The sequence below is a fragment of the Pongo abelii genome, chromosome 4 (assembly GCF_028885655.2).
Source record: "Pongo abelii isolate AG06213 chromosome 4, NHGRI_mPonAbe1-v2.0_pri, whole genome shotgun sequence".
NCBI lineage: Eukaryota > Metazoa > Chordata > Mammalia > Primates > Hominidae > Pongo > Pongo abelii.
The window spans coordinates 37,158,376-37,184,270 of NC_071989.2; the positions used below are offsets into that span (position 1 = coordinate 37,158,376).

The 25,895-nt window shown below is 36.1% G+C and overlaps 1 protein-coding gene and 1 pseudogene across 3 annotated transcripts in view; both read left to right on the plus strand.

Annotated features, from left to right (window-relative positions):
* The window catches only part of LOC129059378 (keratin, type I cytoskeletal 18-like), a 44,089-nt pseudogene extending 19,329 nt beyond the window's left edge, over window positions 1–24,760 (plus strand).
* NIPBL (NIPBL cohesin loading factor) overlaps window positions 1–25,895 on the plus strand; it is a 197,764-nt gene that overhangs the window by 27,617 nt on the left and 144,252 nt on the right. The gene's annotated exons all lie outside the window — the stretch shown is intronic.

A 25,895-nucleotide genomic window follows, 5' to 3' on the forward strand; every position in this document is an offset into this window, starting at 1 on the left:
AAAATAGGCAGCTGCAATTTTGATAGGGGTCATATTAAACTATAGATGAGTTTGGGGAGTATTGCCTTTACAATAATATTAAGTCTTAACAATCCAAGGGCATAGGAAGACGTTCCATTTTTTTAAAGCCCTAATTTCCTTTAGTGTTTTGTTTGTTTGTTTGTTTGTTTGTTTTGAGACAGACTCTTGCTTTATGGCCCAGGCTGGAGAGCAGTGGCATGATCTTGGCTCACTGTAACCTCTGCCTCCCTGGTTCAAGCGATTATTGTTTCTTAGCCTCCGAGTAGCTTGGGGTTACAGTCCTTTGTCACCGTGCCTGGCTAATTTTTGTATTTTCAGGAGAGGTGAGGTTTCGCCATGTTGGCCAGGCTGGTCTTGAACTCCTGGCCTCAAGTGATCTGTGTGCCTTAGCCTCCTAAAGTGCTGGGATTACAGGCTTGACCCACCACACCTGGCCGGTGTTTTGTAGATTTAAATGTACAAGTATTGCGTTTCTTTTGTTAAATTTGTTCCTGTGCATTGTATGCTTTTTAATGCTATTGTAAATGGAATTGCCTTTTTTTGTTTTGTTTTTTGAGAAGGAGTCTTGTACTGTCACCCGGGCTGGAGTGCAATGGCACAATCTTGGCTCACTGCAACCTCCACCTCCCAGGTTCAGGCGATTCTCCTGCCTCAGCCTCCCGAGTAGCTGGGATTACAGGTGCACACCACCACACCTGGCTAATTTTTTGTTTTTTCAGTAGAGACGGGGTTTCACTATGTTGGCCAGACTGTTCTTGAACTCCTGACCTCGTGATCCACCTGCCTCAGGCTCCCAAAGTGCTGGAATTACAAGCGTGAGCCACCGCACCCGGCCTGGAATTGCTTTCTTAATTTTACTTCCAGATTGTTCACTGCTAGGGTATGGAAGTGCAGTTGATTTTTATATATTGATCTTGTATCCTGCAACCTTGCTGAACTTGTTTATTAATTGTAACTCATGCTCTTCTTTCTAGGGACAGTTTACGTTCTTCAGTTTGGTTCATTGTGCCCTCCTCCAGTTTTCCAAATAATACATGTCAACAGTGTTATAAGAAAGAAATTTCTTATTTTCTCAATCCTGCTTTGTGACTTAAACAAACTTGTGCACCTATGAAAAGTAAGATCAGACAACTCAGAAGAAAAACGATATCCACTAAAAACTATGTCAACATTTTCATTTAGTGCTCTGGCTGTAGCATAGGATTAAAAATTTGAGGATTGTGGTTCAGTAGTTAAAGCAGTAAGCTTTACCTGTAGTGAGGCATCTTAAGTATTTGTTGCAGAAATAAATAAATGCCTGCTAACAATGTGTATATAGGGGTGCAAAATAAATTCTTTTGGTCAGTAATTTCTGAAGCCTTTACTCCACTAGTCAGTAAGTGATTTTCAGTAGTGCATCTGGAAAGCTTGAGTCATACGGGGGGGGGAAAAAAGGAGGGAAGAAACAAAAGGAAGTAAGATTAATAATTTGAATTTTATTAATACAGATAAGATTGTGATTTAAATAAATCTATTGATTAGGAACAAAAGAGGAAAAAATGGTAACAGATTACAGTATTATTCCTCAAGTTCAAACTTCTGTGTTTTTTAATGCCAGAATCAAACCTAAAATGTCAAATACACATATAAAAAGATGCCCAAACTTACTAGCAGTTAGAGAAATAAAGAGTTAAAATGTAGCTAGCTTATTATGTATTTTGTTGATCAGTAAGGATAAATAAAGTGTTGAAAGTATGCTTCATATACTATAAAGTATGCTTGTTTAATAAGTTGTATCCTCTATTATCATTAATATTGTTGTTCTTATCACTGACCTTTAGGTCTTAAAATAGATGTAGAGAAGGGTAGTGTAATCCTGCCTTTAAAAAAAATTCATCAAATGCTTTATGTCTTATTCATGGTCATATTTAATACTCCTGAAGAAACCCATGAGATAGATATTTTTGAGACAATTGAGGCATAGGAAGTTAAATAATTTGCCCAAGCTTACACAGCTTGAAACAAGAGGAAGAAGAAATCAAACCTATGTTTTTCTGATTCCTTTTTTTTTTTTTTTTTTGAGATGGAGTTTCGCTCTTGTTGCCCAGGCTGGAGTGCAGTGGCGCAATCTCAGCTCACCGCAACGTCCGCCTCCCAGGTTCAAGTGATTCTTCTGCCTCAGCCTCCCGAATAGCTGGAACTACAGGCATGCGCCATCACGCCCACCCAATTTTGTATTTTTAGCAGAGATGGGGTTTCTCCATGTTGGTCAGGCTGGTCTCGAACTTCCGACCTCAGGCAATCCGCCCACCTCAGCCTCCCAAAGTGCTGGGTACAGGTGTGAACCCCCACACCTGGCCTGTTTTTCTGATTCTAAAACTTAGTCTTAAACTTTTTTTTTTTTTAATTTAGTCTTTAACTTTTAATTGGTATACTATATTGCTTCTCCACTACCTTTGAACTTATTCCTAGGTGGATTATATAATAAATAATATTCCTTGGATTTTTAAATTGTATTAGTAAGATTTAAAGCAGAATTTTAAAATTGGATTTTGATTTTACTTCAGAAAACTCTCAAGTCTTTGCTTTGGGAAATCAAACAAAACATTTGCCCATTGTTGTAATGCTGCTGTATTTCCCAATTGTGATTTCCAAAATTTCTTTGATTCTCACTTTGGGAAATGGGGTCTTGAAATTCACAAAATCCGGTTTTGGGTCCAGAAGCAAATAGACTCAGTGAAAGAGACAGTCATGGGAGAACCTCTTAAATAGTTTTAGGACAAAAAGTTACAGTTTAAAGAGAAGGATGGGTAAATGTTGAAGAAAACTTAGTACCTCTTGTTTTCTCTATGTTGAAGACTTTTGTTTTGCATTAAGTCTTGCCTGCATTAAAAAAAAAGTGTAATGTGATTGTTTTATGTACTTACAAATTAATATGTATTGTATCTTTAATTGCATCTCTGTGGAACTTTTATATCATCTGCTTTCTTTGTTTTATACTTTTCTTTGGGAATCTCATATGCAGTGCAGACTGTTGTAATGAGTTTGGTTTGTTGACCTGGTGAGCAGTAGGATTTTGTAAAAGGAAATTCAGCTTAAAGCATTCAGAACTTTGGCTATTGTGCCCTTTCAGAAGTGAATTTTTAAATAGGTTTAAAATAACTGACTGCCTCCAAAGGATTGCTTTCTAAATTTTGTGTTAGAGACATGCTTGCCTCCTGATTTTGTATTTTAGCCCCAAAGTGAATTATTTAAGCTTTTCTGCTTGAGTTGGTGAATATTACTTCTTAAGTACATGTATATACACAGAGTTAAAAACCTGCTAGTACTCAAAAATCAGTCCTGTACTGTATAGAGATTTGCCTGCTGATGGATCAGGTGTTGTTTTCAGTATACTGTTCTTGGACTTTATGACAGACTAGGGGTACTTAATGCCTGAGTTGATAATCACATTATTACTTCTTACACTTTGTTTATAGAATCTAGAAGGAGTTAAACAGAAAAGTATTTTCTGTTCCTTCCTTATGATTTAGAAAATAGAAAAAGTCTTCGCTAAAGCCTTTAATTGCCTTATTCTTAGTGATGATGATGATGATATTAATAGCAATGATGGCCAGTATTTGTCATGAGCTCACTATTTTGAATATTTGACTGGCATTATTTAATCTTCACTACAGTTCTTGAGGTATAATCAGCCCTTCATATTTGGGAGTCACACATTTGCAGATTCAGCCAAGCACAGATTGGAAATATTCAGGAAAAGAAACCAATAAAAAACAATACAAAAACATTTAAAGTGCAGTATAAAAACTATGTAGCATTTACATTGTATTTGGTATTATAAGTATTCTATTAATGATGTAAAGTATACAGGAAGGTGTGCATTTTATATGCAAATACTACACCATTTTAAATTAGAGACTTTAGCATCCATGAATTTCATATCTGCAGGGATCCTGGAGCCAATCCCCTCAGGACCAAAGGGGACTGTCTAGCTATAATATTATCTCCACTTTACAAATTAGGAAACTGATGCTTACAAAGAATGTGACTTGCTCAAGAGATAAGAGAAGGAAGTCCCACGAGCAATTCAGTCAGCATAATTACCATGAATGTATGCTCTCCTTAAGTTTAGTTAGACTTCTGACCTCCTTGAGGTCAGGGACTTAATATGTTTATTTCTTTAATTCTAGTACCAAGCACAGCACCCAGCATGTGGCATGTGCTCGGGTTTTTTTGTTTTTTGTTTTTTTAATAAAGAAGTTGTGAGAGGCTGATTCATTAGCTTTAGCTGTAAGTCTTCTGGAGGGAATCCATACCAATTTCATTTACATTGCGTGATTTTTTTTTCCTTTGCCTTGGAATACCCCTTGGCAGGGGACCTAGTAAGTTCCTGTTCATTCTTCAAGTTCCAGCATGATTCCATCTTTTCTTTGATGCCTTCCTTGTCTCTTTTAGGCAGAATTAATTGTTCCCTTTTCTATCCACTCCCTTTTTTTCCCCAGCCTTTATTTTAGATTCCAGGGGGTACATGTGCAGGTTTGTTCCATGGGTAAATTACGAGTCGCAGGGGGTTTGTTGTATAGATTATTTTGTGACCCAGGTAATGAGCATAGTACTTGACAGGTAGTTTTTGATCTCCACCCTTCTCCCACCCTGAAGTAGGCTTTAGTGTCTCTTGTTTCCTTCTTTGTGTCCATCTGTGCTCTATGTTTAGCTCCCACTTACAAGAGATAACATGCAGTATTTGATTTTTTTGTTCCTGTATTAATTTGCTTAAGATAATGGCCTCCAGCTGCCTCCATGTTGCTGCAGAGGACATGATTTCATCCTTTTTTATGTCTACGTAGTATTCCATGGTGTGTATGTACCATATTTTCTTTATCCAGTCCACTGTTGGTGGGCATCTAGTTGATTCCATGTCTTTGCTATTGTGAATAGTGCTGTAGTGAACATACACATCCATGTGTCTTTATGGTAGAATGATTTATATTGCTTTGGGTATATACTCAGCAGTAGGATTGCTGGGTTGCATGGTCCTTCTAAGTCCTTTTTTTTTTTTGAGTCGGAGATTTGCTCTTGTTGCCCAAGCTGGAGTGCAATGGCGTGATCTTGACTCACTGCAACCTCTACCTCCCGGGTTCAAGCGATTGTCCTGCCTCAGTCTCCCAAGTAGCGGGGATTACAGGCGTGCGCCACTACACCCAACTAATTTTGTGTTTTTAGTAGAGATGGGGTTTCCCCATGTTGGTCAGGCTGGTCTCGAACTCCTGACCTCAAGTGATCCACCCGCCTCTGCCTCCCAAAGTGCTAGAATTACAGGGGTGAGCCACTGCACCCAGCCCTTTCTAAGTTCTTTGAGAAATTGAACTGTTTTCCACAGTGGCTGAACTAGTTTACATTCCCACCAGCAGTGTATAAGCATTCCCTTTTCTCCATTGTCTCACTAGCATCTGTTGTTTTTTGACTTTTTAGAATAGCTATTCTGACAGGTGTGCGATGATGTCTCATTGTCGTTTTGATTTGCATTTCTCTAATGATTAGTGATGTTGAACATTTTTTGATATGCTTATTGGCAGTATGTATGTTTTCTTTTGAGAAGTGTCTGTTCATGTCCTTTGCTTGTTTTTTTTTTTTTAATAGAGTTGTTTTCTGCTTGTTACTTTGTTTAGATTCCTTACATATTCTGGATATTAGACCTTTGTTGGATGTATCGTTTGCAAACATATTCTCCCATTGTGTAGGTTGTCTGTTCACTCTGTTGATAGTTTCTTTTGCTGTGCAGAACCTCTTTAGTTTAATTAGATCCAGCTTGCCAATTTTTGTTTTTGTTGCAATTGCTTTTGAAGTCTTCATCATGAAATCTTTGCCAGGGCTGATGTCCAGAAGAGTTTTTCCTAGGTTTTCTTCTAGGGTTTTTATAGTTTAAATTTTACATTTCAGTCTTTAATCCATCTTGGGTTGATTTTTGCATGTGGTGAAAGGAAGAGGTCCAGTTTCAGTCTTGTGCATATGGTTAGCCAGTTATTATTGAATAGAGAGTCCTTTCCCCATGGGTTGTTATTTTCAACTTTGTCAGAGATTAGATGTTTTAGGTGTGTGGCTTTATTTCTGGGCTCTCACCTGTTCTATTTGTCTATGTATCTGTTTTTGTACCAGTACTGTGCTGTTTTGGTTACTGTAGCCTTTTAGTACAGTTTGAAGTTGGATGGTGTGATGCCTCTGGCTTTGTTCTTTTTGCTTAGGATTTCTTTGGCTATTCGGGCTGTTTTTTGGTTCCATGTGAATTTTAGAAGTTTTTTGTTTTGTTTTGTTTTGTTTTCCTAATTCTTTGAAAACTGTCACTGGTAGTTTGATAGGAATAGCAATGAATCTGTAAATTGCTTTGGGCAGTATGGCCATTTTAACAATATTGATTCTTTCTGTCCATGATCATGGAATGTTTTTCCATCTGTTTTTGTAAACTCTGATTTTTTTCAGCAGTGTTTTCTAATTCTCATTGTAGAGATCTTTCACATCCCTGGTTAGCTGTATTCCTAGGTATCTTATTCCTTTGTGGCTATTGTAAATGGGATTACATTCTTGATTTGACTCTCAGATTGGACGTTATTGGTTTATAGAAATGCTACTGATTTTTGCACATTCGTTTTGTGTCCTGAAACTGTGCTGACGTGGTTTATCAGATCTAGGAGCTCTTGAGTAGAGACTGTGGGGTTTTCTAGGAATAGGATCATTATCATCTGTGAGGAAAGATAGTTTGACTTTCTCTCTTCCTATTCAGATGCCTTTTATTTCTTTCTCTTGCCTGATTGCTCTGGCTAGGGCTTCTACTACTATGTTGAGTAGGAATAGTGAGAGAGGGCATCCTTGTCTTGTTCCAGTTCTTAAGGGGAATGCTCCCAGCTTTTGCTCATTCAGTATGATGTTGGCTGTGGGTTTGTTATAGATGGCTCTTACTATTTTGTCCCTCTTTTTAAACTTTAATATATTAGTAATACCTATTATTATCATATTGTAATTATCTACTTCCTCTAGCCTGGGAATTCTTTATAGGTCAGGGAGGGGACAGTGGTAGGCTTTATCTAACTCATCTCAGTTATTGTCAGTATCAAGTATGATTTCTGGCACTTGGTAGGTGCTCATTAAATGTTTGGGCTGAATGAATTCATATAAACAAGCTAAAAATAGACTTGTAGATAAATGGTGGAGAACTTTATTTAAACGTTGTCTTCTCGGAATTACTGTCATTTGCTTTGTGATTTTAGGCTACTTCTTAGTTTATGAGCACCATTTCTCAAGGCTGCATTCTTTAAGAAATATTAGTATTTGAGGAGATACTACACCATCCAAAGATTGCCGCTAGTATTTTCTAAGATTTTTTTAGGGAAAAAATTTAAGAATGGAGGGAAGAACCTAATCAGTGAAAGATGTGATCATAAATAAGCAGACAGATTTATAGGAATAAACAGGTTAAGAATTTGAATATAGAAATATAGAAAGGAATATATTAGATTAAATGGTAGAGTCCTAAAGTAGAGTGTAAGCCAAAATTATATGTGCTCTTACACATACCACATACTGTATAGGATGGTTTATGAGGTTCAGTTGAGATAATATAAATAGAAGTGCTCGTAAGTAGGATGTTTGTTTCTACAAAATGAATTTTATTAAATATTTAGTGTACTGTAGATAAAGTGATTCTTAAGAATTTTTAAAAACTGGGCTGGGCGCGGTAGCTCGCGCCTCTAATCCCAGCACTTTGGGAGGCCGAGTTGGGCTGATCACAAGGTCAGGAGTTCGAGCCCAGCCTGGCCAACGTGGTGAAACCCCATCTCTACTAAAAATTCAAAAAATTAGCCGGGCGTGGTGGCATGTGCCTGTAATCCCAGCTACTTGGGAGGCTGAGGCAGGAGAATCGCTTGAACCCGGGAGGCGGAGGTTGCCGTGAGTCAAGATTGTGCCATTTCACTCCAGCCTGTGTGACAAGAGCAAGACTTCCTCTCAAAAACAAACAAACACACAAACAAACAGTTATATATTGCCATGTAACAAATTACACCAAAATTTAGCAGTTTAGAGGAATAAATATTTATTATCTTAGTATTCCTATGGGCCAGGAATATGGCTGCAGCTTGGTTGAATGCCCTTTTACTCATGGTATTTCAGGAGGCTATAGTCTTCCTATAGTTAGGGTCAGTGGAAGCTGCAGTCATCACAAGGTTTGACTGGCAGAGAATCTGTTCCAAGCTTAATCACTTGGCTCTTGGTGAGCCATAGGTTGCCTGTAGCTATTGGCTGGGTATCTCAGTTTCTTGCCACCTGGGTCTCACCTTAAAGCAGCTCACAACATGGCAGCTGACTTCCCTTAAAGTGACTAAGAGAGGGTACCACAACAGAAGCCAGTCTTTTTGTAACCTAATCTCAGAAGTGACCTGCCATCACTTTTGCCATATTCTATATTTGTTAGAGGCAAACACACAATAGGAGGGAATTACACAAGGTGGATGGCATAATTGAAGGCTGTCTTAAAGGCTGCCTACCACAGTGCAATTAGCATGGCATTAGTATGAGAATTCCAGTGATGCAAAAGTGAAAAATTCAACAAAAACAAGTACAGGAAGCAAGTTGAGGTTTGTTTGTTTGTTTGTTTTACAACTTTTAATGCATAGAGGGTAAATTGGCCAAAAAAAAATTAGTCAAGAACAGAAATATGTAGCTTGTCAGCAGTTAGTTGGAAAGGGGTAATAAGCGATGAATTTGAATAATTTACTAAGAGATAATATTACTGTAATGTGTGAGTTCATGGGGTCAGTTCATCTCTTCCTATGTATTTCTCATTTCTGTGTTGGTTCTGACACAGGAGTTTTTTCCTGTTTGACTGAGATCTACTAATGGAGGATTGTTATTTGATGATTAGGATTTGGGATTGAGCAGAAAACACTACTGTTTGCTTGTAAGATCATAATTGGGGTTTTGAATATGGAATATACTACCTTCTTAAATTTAGTTTTACATATGTGAGTGAGGCAGTTTCCCCTGTGCAGTTTTTCCTTGCACTTCTCCTTCATGAACCAATCTTAATGAGGAATGTGTGTGACATGTACCAAAAAGTTCAAAACTTTAAGATAGAGAAAATATTTTGAAGATGCCTATTCATAAATTATTTATTGGTTTAATTTATTTTCAATAAAAATTTCAGTGAGATGTTAGGTAGGTGCACTATTTCTGAAATTTATCTAAAAATAAGAAAGTCAAAGAAAATTCTGAAATCTATGTTTTTTGTTTTTTGGTTTTTTTTTTGAGACAGAGTCTCACTCTGTCACCCAGGCTAGAGTGCAATGGCGCGATCTCGGCTCACTGCAAGCTCTGCCTCCCGGGTTCACGCCATTCTCCTGCCTCAGCCTCCCAAGTAGCTGGGACTACAGGAACCCGCCACCACGCCCGGCTAATTTTTTTTGTACTTTTAGTAGAGATGGGGTTTCACCGTGTTAGCCAGGATGGTCTCGATCTCCTGACCTTGTGATCCGCCCACCTCGGCCTCCCAAAGTGCTGCGATTACAGGTGTGAGCCACCGCGCCCGGCCCTGAAAACTATGTTAATGGGGAAGGAAAAACAGACATGCCTTACTACATATTAAAATGTCATTTCAAGCAGTAGTAGCTAAAACATCAATACATCATGATAAATCAGTGGATGAGAGCAACCCGAAAATAAAACCCTACCATTTCTGCGAATGAAGTATATAATCATTATCTAATATAGCTAATATGTAATATGTAGTATATAACATGTAATTAATATACATAAGATGTGTAAAGGAATTCTGCATTTTTAGACCTCCCACAACGATTTTAAATAGTGACAGTGATACGAATAATATTATGATTATTTTGGGACTCTGTTTTAACATTAATTTTAACAAGAATGTATTTTGTGTTAAGTATAATCTTGGTTGCTGGGGTTACATAATTTATCATTCTGTTAAAATCATTTTGTTGTCTTTATTAGTCTTTTCATTAAGAGTGATATGTCCTTTTTTCTATCAAACTACTAATGTCTTTTAGAAATTATTTCTGCTACCAGGACAGATTTTGTTTTACTTATTGCTTAAGATTGTTAACTTGCAAAACGAAGTGAAGTGAAAATTTAATCAACTGTGAGACTGTCCTGACTACCTTAATCACGTAAAAGAATTTACTTGACTTTGTTGCAATCTGAGCTTTTATTTTGTCAAAGTCTAGTTATCTTATTAAGTCTTCAGTAGAAGATATAATTAATACTTAGTGATTTCTAAATCTGAATATTGGAGAAAAGGGCACCAAATTGAAGAATGCTAGATTTTAAGTATTTTCTAGAACTTTAATCTATATGTTCCTCAAGGGGAATTATTGTTAAGCACTGTCTTGATGTGGGAAAATAGATCTACAAGAAATAGGAGTTTCTTCTTCCCAGCCCCTAAAGATACGCTACATTGTAACTTTAGACTTGACTGAATTTTTCAGTGTAGTGCTGTCTTTGCACAGGTATATTTCTTTGCACAGGTGGTGACTAGTAGAATGTGGTCACATCCCATCATACTTGTTTAGTTTTTCCAGGTGAATATATAGCCAAGTTTTAAAAGCAATGCTCTGAGATTCTTACTCCACATCTTGTTAAATGGCGATTGTGAACCAGTAGATCTGGAGTAGGGTTTGAGAGTCTGCATTTCTAACAAACCCAAAGGTGATGTTATGCTCTCAGCAAGGTTCTAGACTGCTAAATTTCCTATATAGACTTAGTTGTTGTGATGTCTTTATTCAGAAAGAACTGCTTTGTTCTTGGTCTTATAATTGTAAGATATTTTGTTAGGTGAGTCCCATATATTTTTTCTCACTTAATCTTCACAACACCCCTGCAAGACTGTAATACATGTTCATTATGGAAAATTCAGATAAGCAAAAAGAAGAAAAATAAAAGTTACGTAGATATCAGAAATTAAGATAATATTTATTTATAAGTTTAAGACTCCAAGTGAAGATTAAAGCTCTAAAAGGAACTAAAGTTATAGCTTCGGGAGTATTATATGCATTTTCCCACCTTAAGTAAAGAAAACAAAACATTGTGGGAGTAATATTACTGAAACTAAAATGTATTTACTTAGAAAAGACCAGAAGAAAATGTCAGAGCATACAGTAGTTGCATTAGGGTGACAGGATTATAACAGGCACTTTCTCCTTTTATCTGCAGTCCAAAATATTTATAATGTGCATATGTTACCTTTACAATAAAAATTTAAAACCTTGGTCTTTTCAGAAATGCCACTGAGGAAAAGGTCTGAAAGGTAATAATAACTAAACTAAATAAATACTTTACAATTTAAATGAAAATCATCAAGATGGACAAAGAATAATTCACACAAGTGAAAAATGGTAAATGAACAACTGAAAAGAATAAATCAAATACAGCTTTAGTAAAATAGTAAACAGCTTTACACAATAGTAAAAAAACATGCAGCCAAGTAGGTATCTGTCTTTCCCAAAAGGAAGTATTTTAGAGCTAACAACCAATGCTGACAAGGCACAGCAAAACCAATATATTTGTTCATTTCTGGTAGTAGTATGCATCCTTTTGAAAGGTAATGTGGTTAACACAAAGATTCATAAATATTTAATGGCAATAGAATACAAAAATACTATACACACTCCATCTGTCACTATGTAACATGTTTACATGCTGAAAGACAATCTTTTGGGAAAAAAACTCTTTTTTGAGGATAAAGAGATGAGATTACAGAGTGCTTTAGTGTTTGCTTAAACATTCTTTAAGTCTTTTTAACTTAAAAAAAGCAAATAACCAAAGTTAACTTTACATATGATAGCCCTCCATCAAGTAAGCAAACCACATTTTGCATATTATGGATGTTTATGTTTTGTTTGTTTTTAGCGCTCTTTGGACTAATTCCTATAGAATTTTCCTAAATTAGAAACAAGTCTTGAGATTTGTTTTTAACTTTCCTAGTACTGAAGTCAACCACTTATTCCAAATTTATTGAATTCACCTGTATGTGGTACAATTATTATCTAGTTATCATACAGGGGACATAGAATTGAGACCACAAGGAAATAATGATTTTAAGAAATAGAAAGATTTAAAGATATTATTTCAGAAATGACTGGAGAACTTTAGGCATTAAAAAAAAATCTGTAAGTTCTGGTTTCAGTTTCTTCTCTTCAGTGTCCAAAATTGCATCAAAAATAGCACAGCCACTGCCAAACATGTGCATTAAATCTTGGAAAGCAAAAAGAGAAATGGTCTGTACCAGTAAGCCACAGTAGTAAAAAGTTTAAGCAGAGACTTTCAGAAGTAATCGGTCAGGTGCAGGTTCTGTAGAAACTTGAAGTCTTACCTAAGGAACAAGGTAAAAGAATGTATAACATATACCATGTTACATGAACATAACATTTAATATTGCAGATACTTTACAGAGCTATTATTTTATGTATATCCTGTCTGAAATGATTTGTCTCCACTTGAACCTTGTTGACTGTCTGTCCAGACTTCTTAAAACTGAAACCAAACAGCATACCCTAATTATCTAGTTGAGTATTTCCCAGCCATGTATTGGGTGAGAGCTGTTGGCATTTTGGACAAGACACTTCTTGTGCTGGACTGCCCTGTGATTTTGTGTCCCACTCAGTACTACCAGTTGCAACCCTCAGGAATTGAGTACTAGAAGCACCCTCACAGTTTTCATGGGGTTGGTGAGCAAGTACCTTCTGTTGAGAATTGGTCTAGTCCTTTGAAGAATGCTAGGTAGCTCTTTCCAAAATAGGTTAATTTCATGTCATAGTGTTTAGGTAAAAGCTTCACATTGGACATGAATAAAAAGGATTAGAGTTCAGTGTATTCGGGAAACTAATATAAGATCTTTGAATCTTCTTATTTTGTTCCAAGATTGTTGAAATTCAGGAGAGGACTTGCTGTGGTGTTTTTGGAGGGTAATTTTGCACTACTGTTTGAATCAAAATTTTAAATTATGCATTTGTCATTAACCCCACTTCTAGGAATCTAGCCTATAGGAATCTTGGAGGGCATAAAAAATTATTTGCCAGGATGTTCATTTGCAGTATTATTGGTAATCACAAAAATAATAAAAACTAAAAAAAAGAACGAAATAACCAACAACAATATAACCCCACCTACCTAAATGAATATTATAAATAGAGAAAAGGTTAAATGGGCATATAGTACATGCTATATGTTTATTATTTAAAAGGAACCAGGATGCTATATCCTGAATAAATTTTTAACAATGTATTATTAAAGGAAAAAAAAGAACAGTATGGGCCATGCACAGTGGCTCACGCCAGTGATCCCAGCACTTTGGGAGGCCAAGGTGGGCAGATCACGAGGTCAAGAGATCGAGACTATCCTGGCCAATGTGTTGAAACCCCACCTTTACTGAAAATACAAAAATTAGCTGGGCGTGGTGGCGCACGCCTGTAGTCCCAGCTACTCGGGAGGCTGAGGCAGGAGAATCACTTGAACCCGGGAGGCAGAGGTTGCAGTGAGCAGAGATCACACCACTGCATTCCAGCCTGGTGACAGAGCGAGACTCAGTCTTAAAAAAAAAAAAAAAAGAACATTATGATCAGTGTCATCTTCAGTTTTGAAATAAAATGTGTGTGTATGGATAAGTAAGGCCTGGAAGGTGACTTCTTATATTGTTGAAACAAATAAATAAAAAAGTAGAACCAAGGCTTCAAAGGTTGAGAAAGGGAATAATACATCCTTTGTTTTTCTAGAACATGATTGGTCCTCCCATCATTTTCCTTCATTTCTTCCTTTAGACTGCACAGTTGCACTTGCAGTAAACCCTTCCTCTTGAATCCCTACCCAAGGATATTTTGAAAAGGATCTAGTAACTAATGGGGCAATAAGCAGCACTGTCATCATGGGCACCTTAGGCTCAGAATTTGTCGTGTTTTAACTGTTTCTCTGTCTTTGCTCCCATGTCATCTTCAGTTGTTGGGTCCAACTTGCACATCTTTTCCATATATCTTTATTGTTCTTCCTGTCTTTATCCTAGTTCAGTTCATACCTAGATTATTATAGTAGCCTGTGAAGCTGGTCTCTTTTCAGCTTAAGTATTTCCAGCTGTGGAGAGTATACCTCAATGAAAATATTGCTGTAGCAATTTGTACCTCTTTACTCTATAATTTATTTTTTATCTTACCTTTTTTTTAGTGGTGGAGTAAGAAGGTAAAGGGAGATACAGGAGCTGATACTATTGTGTTTCAGTACTGGTGATCAATAGCCAAATAATTATATAAGCTTGCATACTGACCCAACTCTTCTAGAAGGGAGAGTGTTAACAAAACTAGGAGAGAGATTGTAGCCAGGGTTTAAAATGGATATATTTATGGGAGAAGCCTGCGTAGTGAATTGTGTTTTAGGGTAGGAATTCTGAATGAGTAAGCATGTCTGCTCTTTTTCTAATATCTGTTAAGTTTGGGGTTATTTTATTCCATGTCTTTTATCTTCCCTTTTAGAAATCCTCAGTTGAATTAAGAGGAAAAAAGATCATTTTAAAAAAAATATTTAGATTAGCATTGTATGAATGAAGACTGCAGAAATCTGTAGAAACCTGCTAGAAATTGGTCAGTTAGTAAGGTGTATCCCCTTGATAGCAATTTCTCATAAGGAGGATGTAGTAGGGAGGTCATTAGCATCTGGAGAGCTTTTTCCTAAGTGACAGTCATCACATTCTGAGATGGCATCCCACTTATCACCTTTCTCCCTTTGAGAATCAGTTTTAATGAGTCATTATTACTAAGGGAATGTGTTTTATTTCTCATGTGCAGGGGCAGAAAATTAATTTGGAATAGTTACCTTAAAGAAAGTGAGTTGGCAGTAACAGTGATTATTTCCTTCACTCCCGTGCCCAAATCTTTCATACTCTTTAAGGCTGAAAACTGCCACTTCCTGTAGGAAATATTCCCTGCTTTCTTTCTGGCCTTTCCTATTTAAAAATAATTTGTCCCTCTTCTGATCTTACTTGAATCTTGTTTATGACCCTTGTTATTTTCTACATTGTACTATAAATTATGTGTGCGCTTATTAAAAAATCTATATTCTATACTAGAAACTCTTCCTAGAGCAGAGTACATGTCTAACGCCTCTTGTATTCTCACAGTACTTAATAGAACATCTTGCACATAATATAGAGGCTCAGCAAATATTTCCTGATCATATTATTAATTGTGAAGTTTGCTAGGAAAAAGTTAATGAACTTCAAATGTCATTGCTCTTCTACCCCTTTAAAATGTCTTTTACCACAGAGAAAAATTAGCAAAAATTATAAAGCTGATATCCAGTAGCTGAAATTAGGAAAGCAATGTATTGAAGAAGGAGCTAGTGTAAATCTAGAAGTGAGTAGAGATGTAGATAAGCAGTGAATTTTATAAAACCTTGTGGGTAATGCAAAGAGTTTGACCTTTTTGCATACTTGAAGAGAGCCGTTTGAAGACTTTTAAGAGGGGAGTCGTTTGATCAAATTTGTGTTTTAAATAAATTAGTCTGATACAATGAGGAAGCTAACTGTACAGATAGTAACACCAGAAGATGGGAACCCAATTAGGTTACTGCAAGAATCTAGGAAAGAATAAATCCTAAAATCTTAGAACAGAGGCAGTATAGTAGGATAAAAGAGAATAGATTTAAGAAATACAGATAAAATTGATAGGGTTGGTGCCTTATTTGATGTGGAGTAAGGCAAATGGAAGCATCTTGATGAGGCTTTAGAAATTGAAGTGCTGACGCCTAAGTTAGAGAAGGAATATAGGGAGGAGGGAGAATAGCAGTAACTTTAGTGGCTGAGATGAGTTTTGAATGTGGCAATATTGGATTGTCTGTAAGAGAGCCGGTTGAAGATGTCCAGCAGTTAGTTGGTTATATAAGACTCAGGTTTATGGAGCGGTCAAGTCTGAGAATCATCTCAGCGTATAGATTCAGAGTAAGAGTGGCTAGAGTTTGTCCTAGAGAACATGTATTACTGATTTTTTTTTTTTTTTTTTTTTTTTTTTGAGATGGAATCTCACTGTCGCCCAGGCTGGAGTGCAGTGGCAGCAATCTCGGCTCACCACAAGCTCCGCCTCCCAGATTCAAGCGATTCTCCTGCCTCAGCCTCCTGAGTAGCTGGGATTACAGGCATGTGCCACCACTCCTGGCTAATTTTGTATTTTTAGTAGAGATGGGGTTTCTCCATGTTGTCAGGCTGGTCTCAAACTCCTGACCTCAGGTGATCCACCCGCCTCAGCCTCCCAGAGTGCTGGGATTACAGATGTGAGCCACCGCGCCCGGTGCGTTGTTGATTTTTAGAACCTTTTTTTTCACTGTTTTCTTTGGTGTTTCCATTAGCCAAGTATTTGTTATGGTTTACTTTCTATTATTGTTTTTATTATAGAAACAGTGTCTTTCAACCTGAATTTAATCATGAGGGGAAAAAAATCAAAGCAATCCAAGTTGAGGAACACTGTGAAAAACAATTGGCATTAAGTTTTCAACAATGTGTGTCTTGAAATATTAAAAATATAGGTTGTGGAATTGTTCAGCGTTAAAGGAGACTAAAAGAGACGTGATAACCAAATGCAGCCTGATTTGATTGATTGATTCCAGATAATCTTTTAGAGGACATTATTGGAATAATTGGAGAAATTTGAATATGGATTGTATTTTAGATAATAGTAACAATGTTAAAATGTTACTATACAATAAAATGATAATTTATTGTTGTATAGGAGAATGTCCTTTTACATAGGGTAAAGTGCCATAATGCAACAACTGCAGTGGTTCAGCACACACAAAAAAGTATGTGTAAAGTGATAAAGCATATGTAGTTTGCATTGTAAGTGCTTCTTATTATGTAAAAATGTATTTTTATAAAAGTGCCTAGTTTTCTTATTTCCTTCTTTTTTTTTTTTTTTTTTTTTTTTAAGACAGACTGTCTTGCTCTGTCTCCCAGGCTGGAGTGCAGTGGCGTGATTACAGCTACTGCATCTTCTACTTCCTGGGCTCAAGCCATCCACCCGTCTCAGCCTCCTGAATAGATGTGTGCCACCACAGCTGGCTAATTTTTCTGTAGAGAAACTCCCAATTTTTCTGGTCTTGAACTCCTGGGCTCAAGCAGTCCTTCTGCCTCAGCCTCCCAAAGTGCTGGAATTTCAGGTGTGAGCCACTGTGCCCAGCCTAGTTTTCTTAGTATATTTTTGCATGTGGTAGCATATTAGAGGTTGAATACAATTGTATTTATTACATGTTTGTGCTTTTCTCTACTGATTATGGGAAATTGTTAAGACAAAAATCGCATTCACTGTATAGCAGCTTGTTTATCCTGTGGTTCTTCTCTTTGCAGGCTAACTTACTAAGTAAATGGACCAGAATAAATTATTTTCATAAGCTATTATTATTAAACCCTGTATTAGTCAGAATAGGATATAATCTCAGTTATTTAATACAACTAGGGTTTATTCTTGCTCACATTACTTATCCAACAGTTTGTCAGGGAATAGATCTACTCCATACAGTAGCTCCAGAAACCACACTGATGGAATTTCTGACAGTGTATATCTGTACACCTGGAACATTAGTCCTCCACAGTGACCACCACATGGAAATAAAGAGCTAGAGGGTCTTCTGTTGGCTGTTAAATATTTCAGCCATGAAATGACACCCAGGTCATTCAGTCACTCACAACCTAGTAACCAGAACTAGTTACCTTACCCTGCTGGTAAGTGTCTGGGACATGTGGGAAGCACAGGTTGTTTGGTGAACTGTAAATGTCTCTGTCACATATTGTACTTCATCTCAAGAAATATGCATACTCTTTAAACCTATGGATAATGGCCGTTGTTGCCATAATTCTGCCTATTAAATTGTACTAAAAAAGTGTTACAGGCCGAGTATCCCTAATCCAAAAATCTGAAATCCAAAATGATCCAAAATCCAAAACTTTTTGAGTGCCTACGTGGTGCCACAAGTAGAAAATTCCACACCTGACCTCATGACAGGTTGCAGTCAAAACTTTGTTTAATGCACAAAAGTATTAGAGATATTGTATAAAATTACCTCTGGGCTATGTGTATGGGGTGTATATGAAACATAAATGAATTTTGTGTTTAGACTTGGGTCCCATCTACAAGATATCTCATTACATATATGCAGATGTGCCAAAATTTGAAAATCCGAAATTTGAAACACTTCTGGTTCCAAGCATTGACACTCAACCTGAATCACTTTTAGTGACAGTGTCTTTCCTCTTATATATTGACTATTTCTCACGTAATCCATTTTTATTTATTACTTTCAAAACTATATAATAAATGTAAACTGATTTTGAGAGAAGTTTAGTGATTTGTCCAGAGTTACAGAGTCTATCACTTGGAGAGCTTGTAGAGTTTTGAGATTTTGCTTTGCCATTTAAATTTAATGATAGCTACATTTAAATACTATTTTAACCTAAAACTTTTTTTTATATTTTTAAAAAGGAGTTTTTTTCCTCAGATTTTAATTTTTCTTCTTAAAATTTATTTAGCATTAGATAGTGTTTTCAGAATGAAGTCTATCAGCCCTGTATATAATCATTCTTTTTTTCTTGGGCACTTAATTAGTTAGACATTTCTCAAAGGTATAAATTCTAATGTAGTTCTTAAAAAATATCCAAAATGTCCTATATTATAGTTTATCTTAAACACATTTGAAATGTCTACATATAATAGATTGATGAAATCTATATAAACTTTAGTAACATGTCTCTAAAATATGGCACTACAATTAATTTCTAATATTAAAAATTTTGATAGAACCACAAACAATAGAAAACATTTTACATTGTATTTAATTTTAGGATGTTTATTTTAAATCTAGTTATAAACAAAGTCAGTTAACCAGATTCTTCAATTGACTTGATCCCTGTACCAACCCTTCCTGCACACTTCTTTTTATTGAATTAGGTAAATTGTAAACCAAAAGCTCTTACTAGATGAAGTTCTCAGGTCAGTACAGGTTCAACAGTCTGTTATGCCCCTATAATTCCTGATTGGAGTTTTGTTCTTAAAATCATACTCTTATGAACAAACACAAAGCTATATCATAACTATTGAATGAAGGGGAAAGAGTTACATTTTAATATTTAAAATGTTTAAAGCTTTATATGTTTGAAGCAGGTTTATTAGCTTAGTAGTTTTAACTTTTGTTCAATTATAGTCAAAAGATAGCTTTCATATTTAAGTAATCTCTGACCTTTGGTTTGACATGTAAATATGTTATAAATTTTATTATAGTAATACATTGTAACACATGGCCAAGTATCTCCAAAACTGACTTCATCTTTTGTGGAAGTGATGCCAACTGAACATACCAGGAAGTCTTAGGCATTTGTATCAAACTGCCTAAGAACCCAGCTGTTAGCTTATAAGTCAGTGAAATTATATTTTATCATTTATTATCATTGATAGAACACAGACTAAAAGGAAATACATCTGAAGTCCATTTCTTTAGTTCATCATTATCTTCAGTGGAAAAAGATATGAGGAACAACATTTCTCATTGGAAATGAACTGTCTTTGTCATTTCATTTGTGGTAGTTGTCCTTTCTTTCTTCAAAAAGCTATTTCTTCAAGAAAAGGAAAGTTAGTGAAATTTGTTTTCTCATTATACTTTATCCAAATTTGAAGTTTCCTAATAAAAGTAGATAATTGCCTTTTGGCAAGTTTCGTCTTTATTACAAGTTCATGTAGGTGTTTGAGGTTGTTTTTCTTATTTATAAGTTAGGCAGAAGATGATACCTATTTTCACAGTTACTTACTTACTGCTTTAGTTTGAAAGAAACTAACAATTTTTTTTCTGAAACTTTTTAAAAATACAATTAATTAGGCACCTGACTAAAATAAAGTATCTCTTTGGGTTTTTAAATTGGACATGTCAGGTTGTTTAATATCAGTTGTTTTACTAAAACTACAGAAGTGCCCTCAATTTTTACAGCATTTTGTTTTTTGAGTGAATTTTACCAACCATTTACATTTTATTTTATTTTTTTTTATTATACTTTAAGTTCTAGGGTACATGTGCACAACGTGCAGGTTTGTTATATATGTATACATGTGCCATGTTAGTGTGCTGCACCCATTAACTCGTCATTTACATTAGGTATATCTCCTAATGCTATTCCTCCCCGCTCCCCCCACCCCACAACAGGCCCCGGTGTGTGATGTTCCCCTTCCTGTGTCCAAGGGTTCCCATTGTTCAGTTCCCACCTATGAGTGAGAACATGCGGTGTTTGGCTTTTTGTCCTTGAGATAGTTTGCTGAGAATGATGGTTTCCAGCTTCATCCATGTCCCTGCAAAGGACATGAACTCATCCTTTTTTATGGCTGCTTAGTATTCCATGGTGTATATGTGCCACATTTTCTTAATCCAGTCTATCATTGTTGGACATTTGGGTTGGTTCCAAGTGTTTGCTATTGTGAATAGTGCCGCAATAAACATACATGTACATGTGTCTTTATAGCAGCATGATTTATAATCCTTTGGGTATATACCCCGTAATGGGATGACTGGGTCCAATGGTATTTCTAATTCTAGATCCTTGAAGAATTGCCACACCGACTTCCACAATGGTTGAACTAGTTTACAGTCCCACCAACAGTGTAAAAGTGTTCCTGTTTCTCCACATCCTCTCTAGCACCTGTTGTTTCCTGACTTTTTAATGATCGCCATTCTAACTGGTGTGAGATGGTATCTCATTGTGGTTTTGATTTGCATTTCTCTGATGACCAGTGATGATGAACATTTTTTCATGTGTTTTTTGGCTGCATAAATGTCTTCTTTTGAGAAGTGTCTGTTCATATCCTTCGCCCACTTTTTGATGGGGTTGTTTTTTTCTTGTAAGTTTGAGTTCATTGTAGATTCTGGATATTAGCCCTTTGTCAGATGAGTAGATTGCAAAAATTTTCTCCCATTCCGTAGGTTGCCTGTTCACTCTGATGGTAGTTTCTTTTGCTGTGCTGAAGCTCTTTGGTTTAATTGGGTCCCATTTGTCAATTTTGGCTTTTGTTGCCATTGCTTTTGGTATTTTAGACATGAAGTCCTTGCCCATGCCTGTGTCCTGAATGGTATTGCCTAGGTTTTCTTCTAGGGTTTTTATGGTTTTAGGTCTAACATTTAAGTCTTTAATCCATCTTGAATTAATTTTTGTATAAGGTGTAAGGAAGGGATCCAGTTTCAACTTTCTACATATGGCTAGCCGGTTTTCCCAGCACCATTTATTAAATAGGGAATCCTTTCCCCATTGCTTGTTTTTGTCAGGTTTGTCAAAAATCAGATGGTTGTAGATGTGTGGTATTATTTCTGAGGGCTCTGTTCTGTTCCATTGATCTATATCTCTGTTTTGGTACCAGTACCATGCTGTTTTGGTTACTGTAGCCTTGTAGTGTAGTTTGAAGTCAGGTAGCGTGGTGCCTCCAGCTTTGTTCTTTTGGCTTAGGATTGTCTTGGCAGTGTGGGCTCTTTTTTGGTTCCATATGAACTTTAAAATAGTTTTTCCCAATTCTGTGAAGAAAGTCATTGGTAGCTTGATGAAGATGGCATTGAATCTATAAATTACCTTGGGCAGTATGGCCATTTTCACGATATTGATTCTTCCTATCCATGAGCATGGAATGTTCTTCCATTTGTTTGTATCCTCTTTTATTTCGTTGAGCAGTGGTTTGTAGTTCTCCTTGAAGAGGTCCTTCACATCCCTTGTAAGTTGGATTCCTAGGTATTTTATTCTCTTTGAAGCAATTGTGAATGGGAGTTCACTCATGATTTGGCTCTCTGATTGTCTGTTATAGGTGTATAAGAATGCTTGTGATTTTTGCACATTGATTTTGTATCCTGAGACTTTGCTGAAGTTGTTTATCAGCTTAAGGAGATTTTGGGCTGAGATGATGGGGTTTTCTAAATATACAATCATGTCATCTGCAAACAGGGACAATTTGACTTCCTCTTTTCCTAATTGAGTACCCTTTATTTTTTTCTCCTGCCTGATTGTCCTGGCCAGAACTTCTAACACTGTGTTGAATAGGAGTGGTGAGAGAGGGCATCCCTGTCTTGTGCCAGTTTTCAAAGGGAATGCTTCCAGTTTTTGCCCATTCAGTATGATATTGGCTGTGAGTTTGTCATAAATAGCTCTTATTATTTTGAGATATGCCTCATCAATACCTGATTTATTGAGAGTTTTTAGCATGAAGGGTTGTTGAATTTTGTCAAAGGCCTTTTCTGCATCTATTGAGATAATCATGTGGTTTTTGTCTTTGGTTCTGTTTATATGATGGATTACGTTTATTGATTTGCATATGTTGAACCAGCCTTGCATCCCAGGGATGAAACGCACTTGATCATGGTGGATAAGCTTTGTGATGTGCTGCTAGATTCGCTTTGCCAGTATTTTATTGAGGATTTTTGCATCAATGTTCATCAGGGATGTTGGTGTAAAATTCTCTTTTTTGGTTGTGTCTCTGCCAGGCTTTGGTATCAGGATGATGCTGGCCTCATAAAATGAGTTAGGGAGGATTCCCTCTTTTTCTATTGATTGGAATAGTTTCAGAAGAAATGGTACCAGCTCCTCCTTGTATCTCTGGTAGAGTTCGAATCCATTTACATTTTAATATAGGATTACCAGGTTTTTATGCTGGTAAGGACATTTTTTGTAAAAATTATTCCCCCAAAAAATTAATTTAAAAAAGAGAGGACATTTTAATACGAAAAGGTAAAGTAGGAAAGGTGTATTTTCAGAATAAAAGACTGCCCTTCCATATATTTCAGTTGACATTATTATGCTGATATAGTATGTCTCCCATTGTCTTTATTTCTCTCCTACCTCTCTTTTTATTTAAGAGATAGGGTCTCATGAAACTGCCCAGGCTGGCCTTGAACACCTGGGCTTGAGTGATCCTTCCACCTCATCCTCCCTAGTGGCTGGGACTACCGGCATGTACCACTGCACCGAGTATTACTTTTTTTCTCTTTACCATGTGCTTCTGTGAACTTTATTTTAATCCTTACTTGAAAAGCATGATTTTGAACGCACCCTGTGATGAAGGTTACAATGCTTATTGCAATATTGCAATAGAAAAGGAGCTTTCAATTTTGTAGGCAAAGTTTTTGTGTGCCAGATCCCTGACTGAGAAAGACGATATTTTCATTTAAAAATAAGCAAATAATCGTCAACTTTTTTTCTAACACAGCAAATTGATCCATGTGCATGATGAAAAACCTCTGATATTGAACATAGAGATTCTTATTAATTGCAGTGTTCACAGGATTAGAATTTAAATACACAAATAGGTGTCTGCAGCTATCAATACCAGATGACTCAGTAAGCTAAATACAGACTTTAATAGAACTATCTTGGATGCCTTTTAAAATATCTTTTAAACTTGTTGTCAGGTATTCTGTTTTATGTTGTGATTTCTAAAATGGGTTGTAACATTTGAGACTCACTGAAGTTTCTTTTGTATTTTTGATGGTAATACTATTTTGCCATTTTCAGGATAGAAATACTCATTTTTTAAGCTATTACAGTAGGCAGCTTTTTTGTAAGGTGATATGAATATCAGAGAAATATAACTGCATGCTATACTTCTGATTTCATGGGATTAAAAAAAGAAAAGGCTTCTCAAGTGACACAAATGCATATGTTTTCAGAGACTAAGAAAGCATAAATTGATGACAGAACTTGTAATGCATTTAGATTTGTCACTTGAGAAGCACTTGTTACAAGCATCCTATCAATTTGTGTATTTCAACAAATAACCATTTTACAAAAAAACATAAAGTAAATAATAGTACACTGATGATACTCAGATATGGTGAACTCATACAGGTAGACCTTCAATGAGTAATGAGCACATTGCTTTAGGACAGATGTGACTCTCAACTTTTGATATTTGTGTAAGTTTAAAGTTGATGCTTTAATTTTTTAATAGGTCAAACTTGGGAATCTAATGACTGATAGTATTTTTGATAAGAAAGTACTAATATAGAACAAGAAACAATGTTCTGAAATGAAAATTATCAGACTTCCACTTTCTGTTCATATCTATTTCAAAAAATGTACGTGGCATATTGTGTTCTTTGCTACTAGTGGCTATTAAAATGGAATCATTTTATAAATGTCTTTCAGCAAAGAAAAATGTTGTCTGCTGCTGCGATCACCCACCACTAACTACTGTGCTCCTCCTCTCAATAGCTTGACCACCTTATATACTTTATGTGGCATCTTTAACCTGTGTCTGGCACCTTACATATCTTCTTCTTTGTTCCTTAATTTTTTTTTGTTTTTTCAAAGACTGCCTGGACTTACTCTCTTATTGTCTCCTCTGTATTGCTGCTATAGTTGTCATTTTCTTCTACATTCCCATTCTCTGCTTTGGCTGCTGTAATTATCTTTTGCTTTTACTATTTTGATCTTGTCATTCAGGACTGTACTATAAATTACATTTTACCATGGGTTAGGTTTACCTATCTTCAAAAAACTTTCAGATTACCTTATTCTCTCCTCAATACCAAATAATATACTCTAGTTTTCTTAGCTAATTTTTCAGTGTCTCCCCATTCTTCCAGATCCACCAAGAAAAATTCATCCTACACCACGTTTTTACCCCTGGACCTAAAGTTTATTGTATGTTCTTGAAAAGGAAAATTTCATCTCCTGGAAAAAAAAAAAACAACCATTTTTCCACTGATACTTCATGAGTACATATTGATTCTGATTTGACTACTATTTTGAAATAGAGTGGATGTAGAAATCTATGATGAAATCTTAAAACTAGTAAAATTATCATTAGAACTAGTATTATACATGGAACTATTAGTCTGGTGACATAGTCTGTTATACTACTCACGCTAAAGCAAAATAAAAAGTACTGTCTTCACTTGGAACTGTTGTCTTATAATTCTGTGTCTGCCTTCACCATTTCATGAAAATATTAATTGTTTTTCTTGGCTTACTTTTTCTTTAATTTATGTTCTTGCCAGGTCAAAATCAAAAGTGATGATTTAGGACTTGGGCATTTGTCGAGATAAGTTCATATTGTCACCACTTTCCCAATTTTGAAGCTTACAAAAAAAGTAGGCAGAATTTTAGTTTGCCTTCAGTTAGGGAAAGGAGAATTCATTTGCCACAGGAGTAAAATCCTATATTTTATAAAGCTATTTTAATGAAAATGCCAGCTTCCCAAAATGAATGGGACCAACACAGAATTGATTGATGCTTAAAAACTTTAACTGTATTGAGTTTTGGTAAATCATAATTCAAAAATAAAATGCAGGGGGACAAGAAATTATTAACTTTTTATTGTTGAAATACATTTTCCTCAATGTGTTTTTTGGGTTTTGGGTTTTTTTTGTTTTGTTTTGTTTTTTTGAAACAAAGTCTTGCTCTGTCACCCAGGCTGGAGTTCAGTGGCATGATCTCAGCTCACTGCAACCTCTGCCTCCCAGGTTCAAGTGGTTCTCCTGACCCAGCCTCCCGAGTAGCTGGGATTACAGGCTCCCACCACCACGCCTGGTTAGTTTTTGTTATTTTTAGTAGAGGCAGGGTTTCACCATGTTGGCCAGGCTGGTCTTGAACTCCTGACCTCAGGCAATCTGCCCGCCTTGGCCTCCCAAAGTGCTGGGATTACAGGCATGAGCGACAGCACCTGGCCCCCTCAATGTTTTTCTTAAAAATATGTTACCAGTTTCTATCACTGCCCATTTTCCACCCCCTTATTTTTTGTATAATGACCTTAAATTTTGACCCATTTCTTAAAGATTGGATTTTTATCATAATTTTTATACTCTTATCCTAAACCTGTTGGTTTGATTTTTCAATA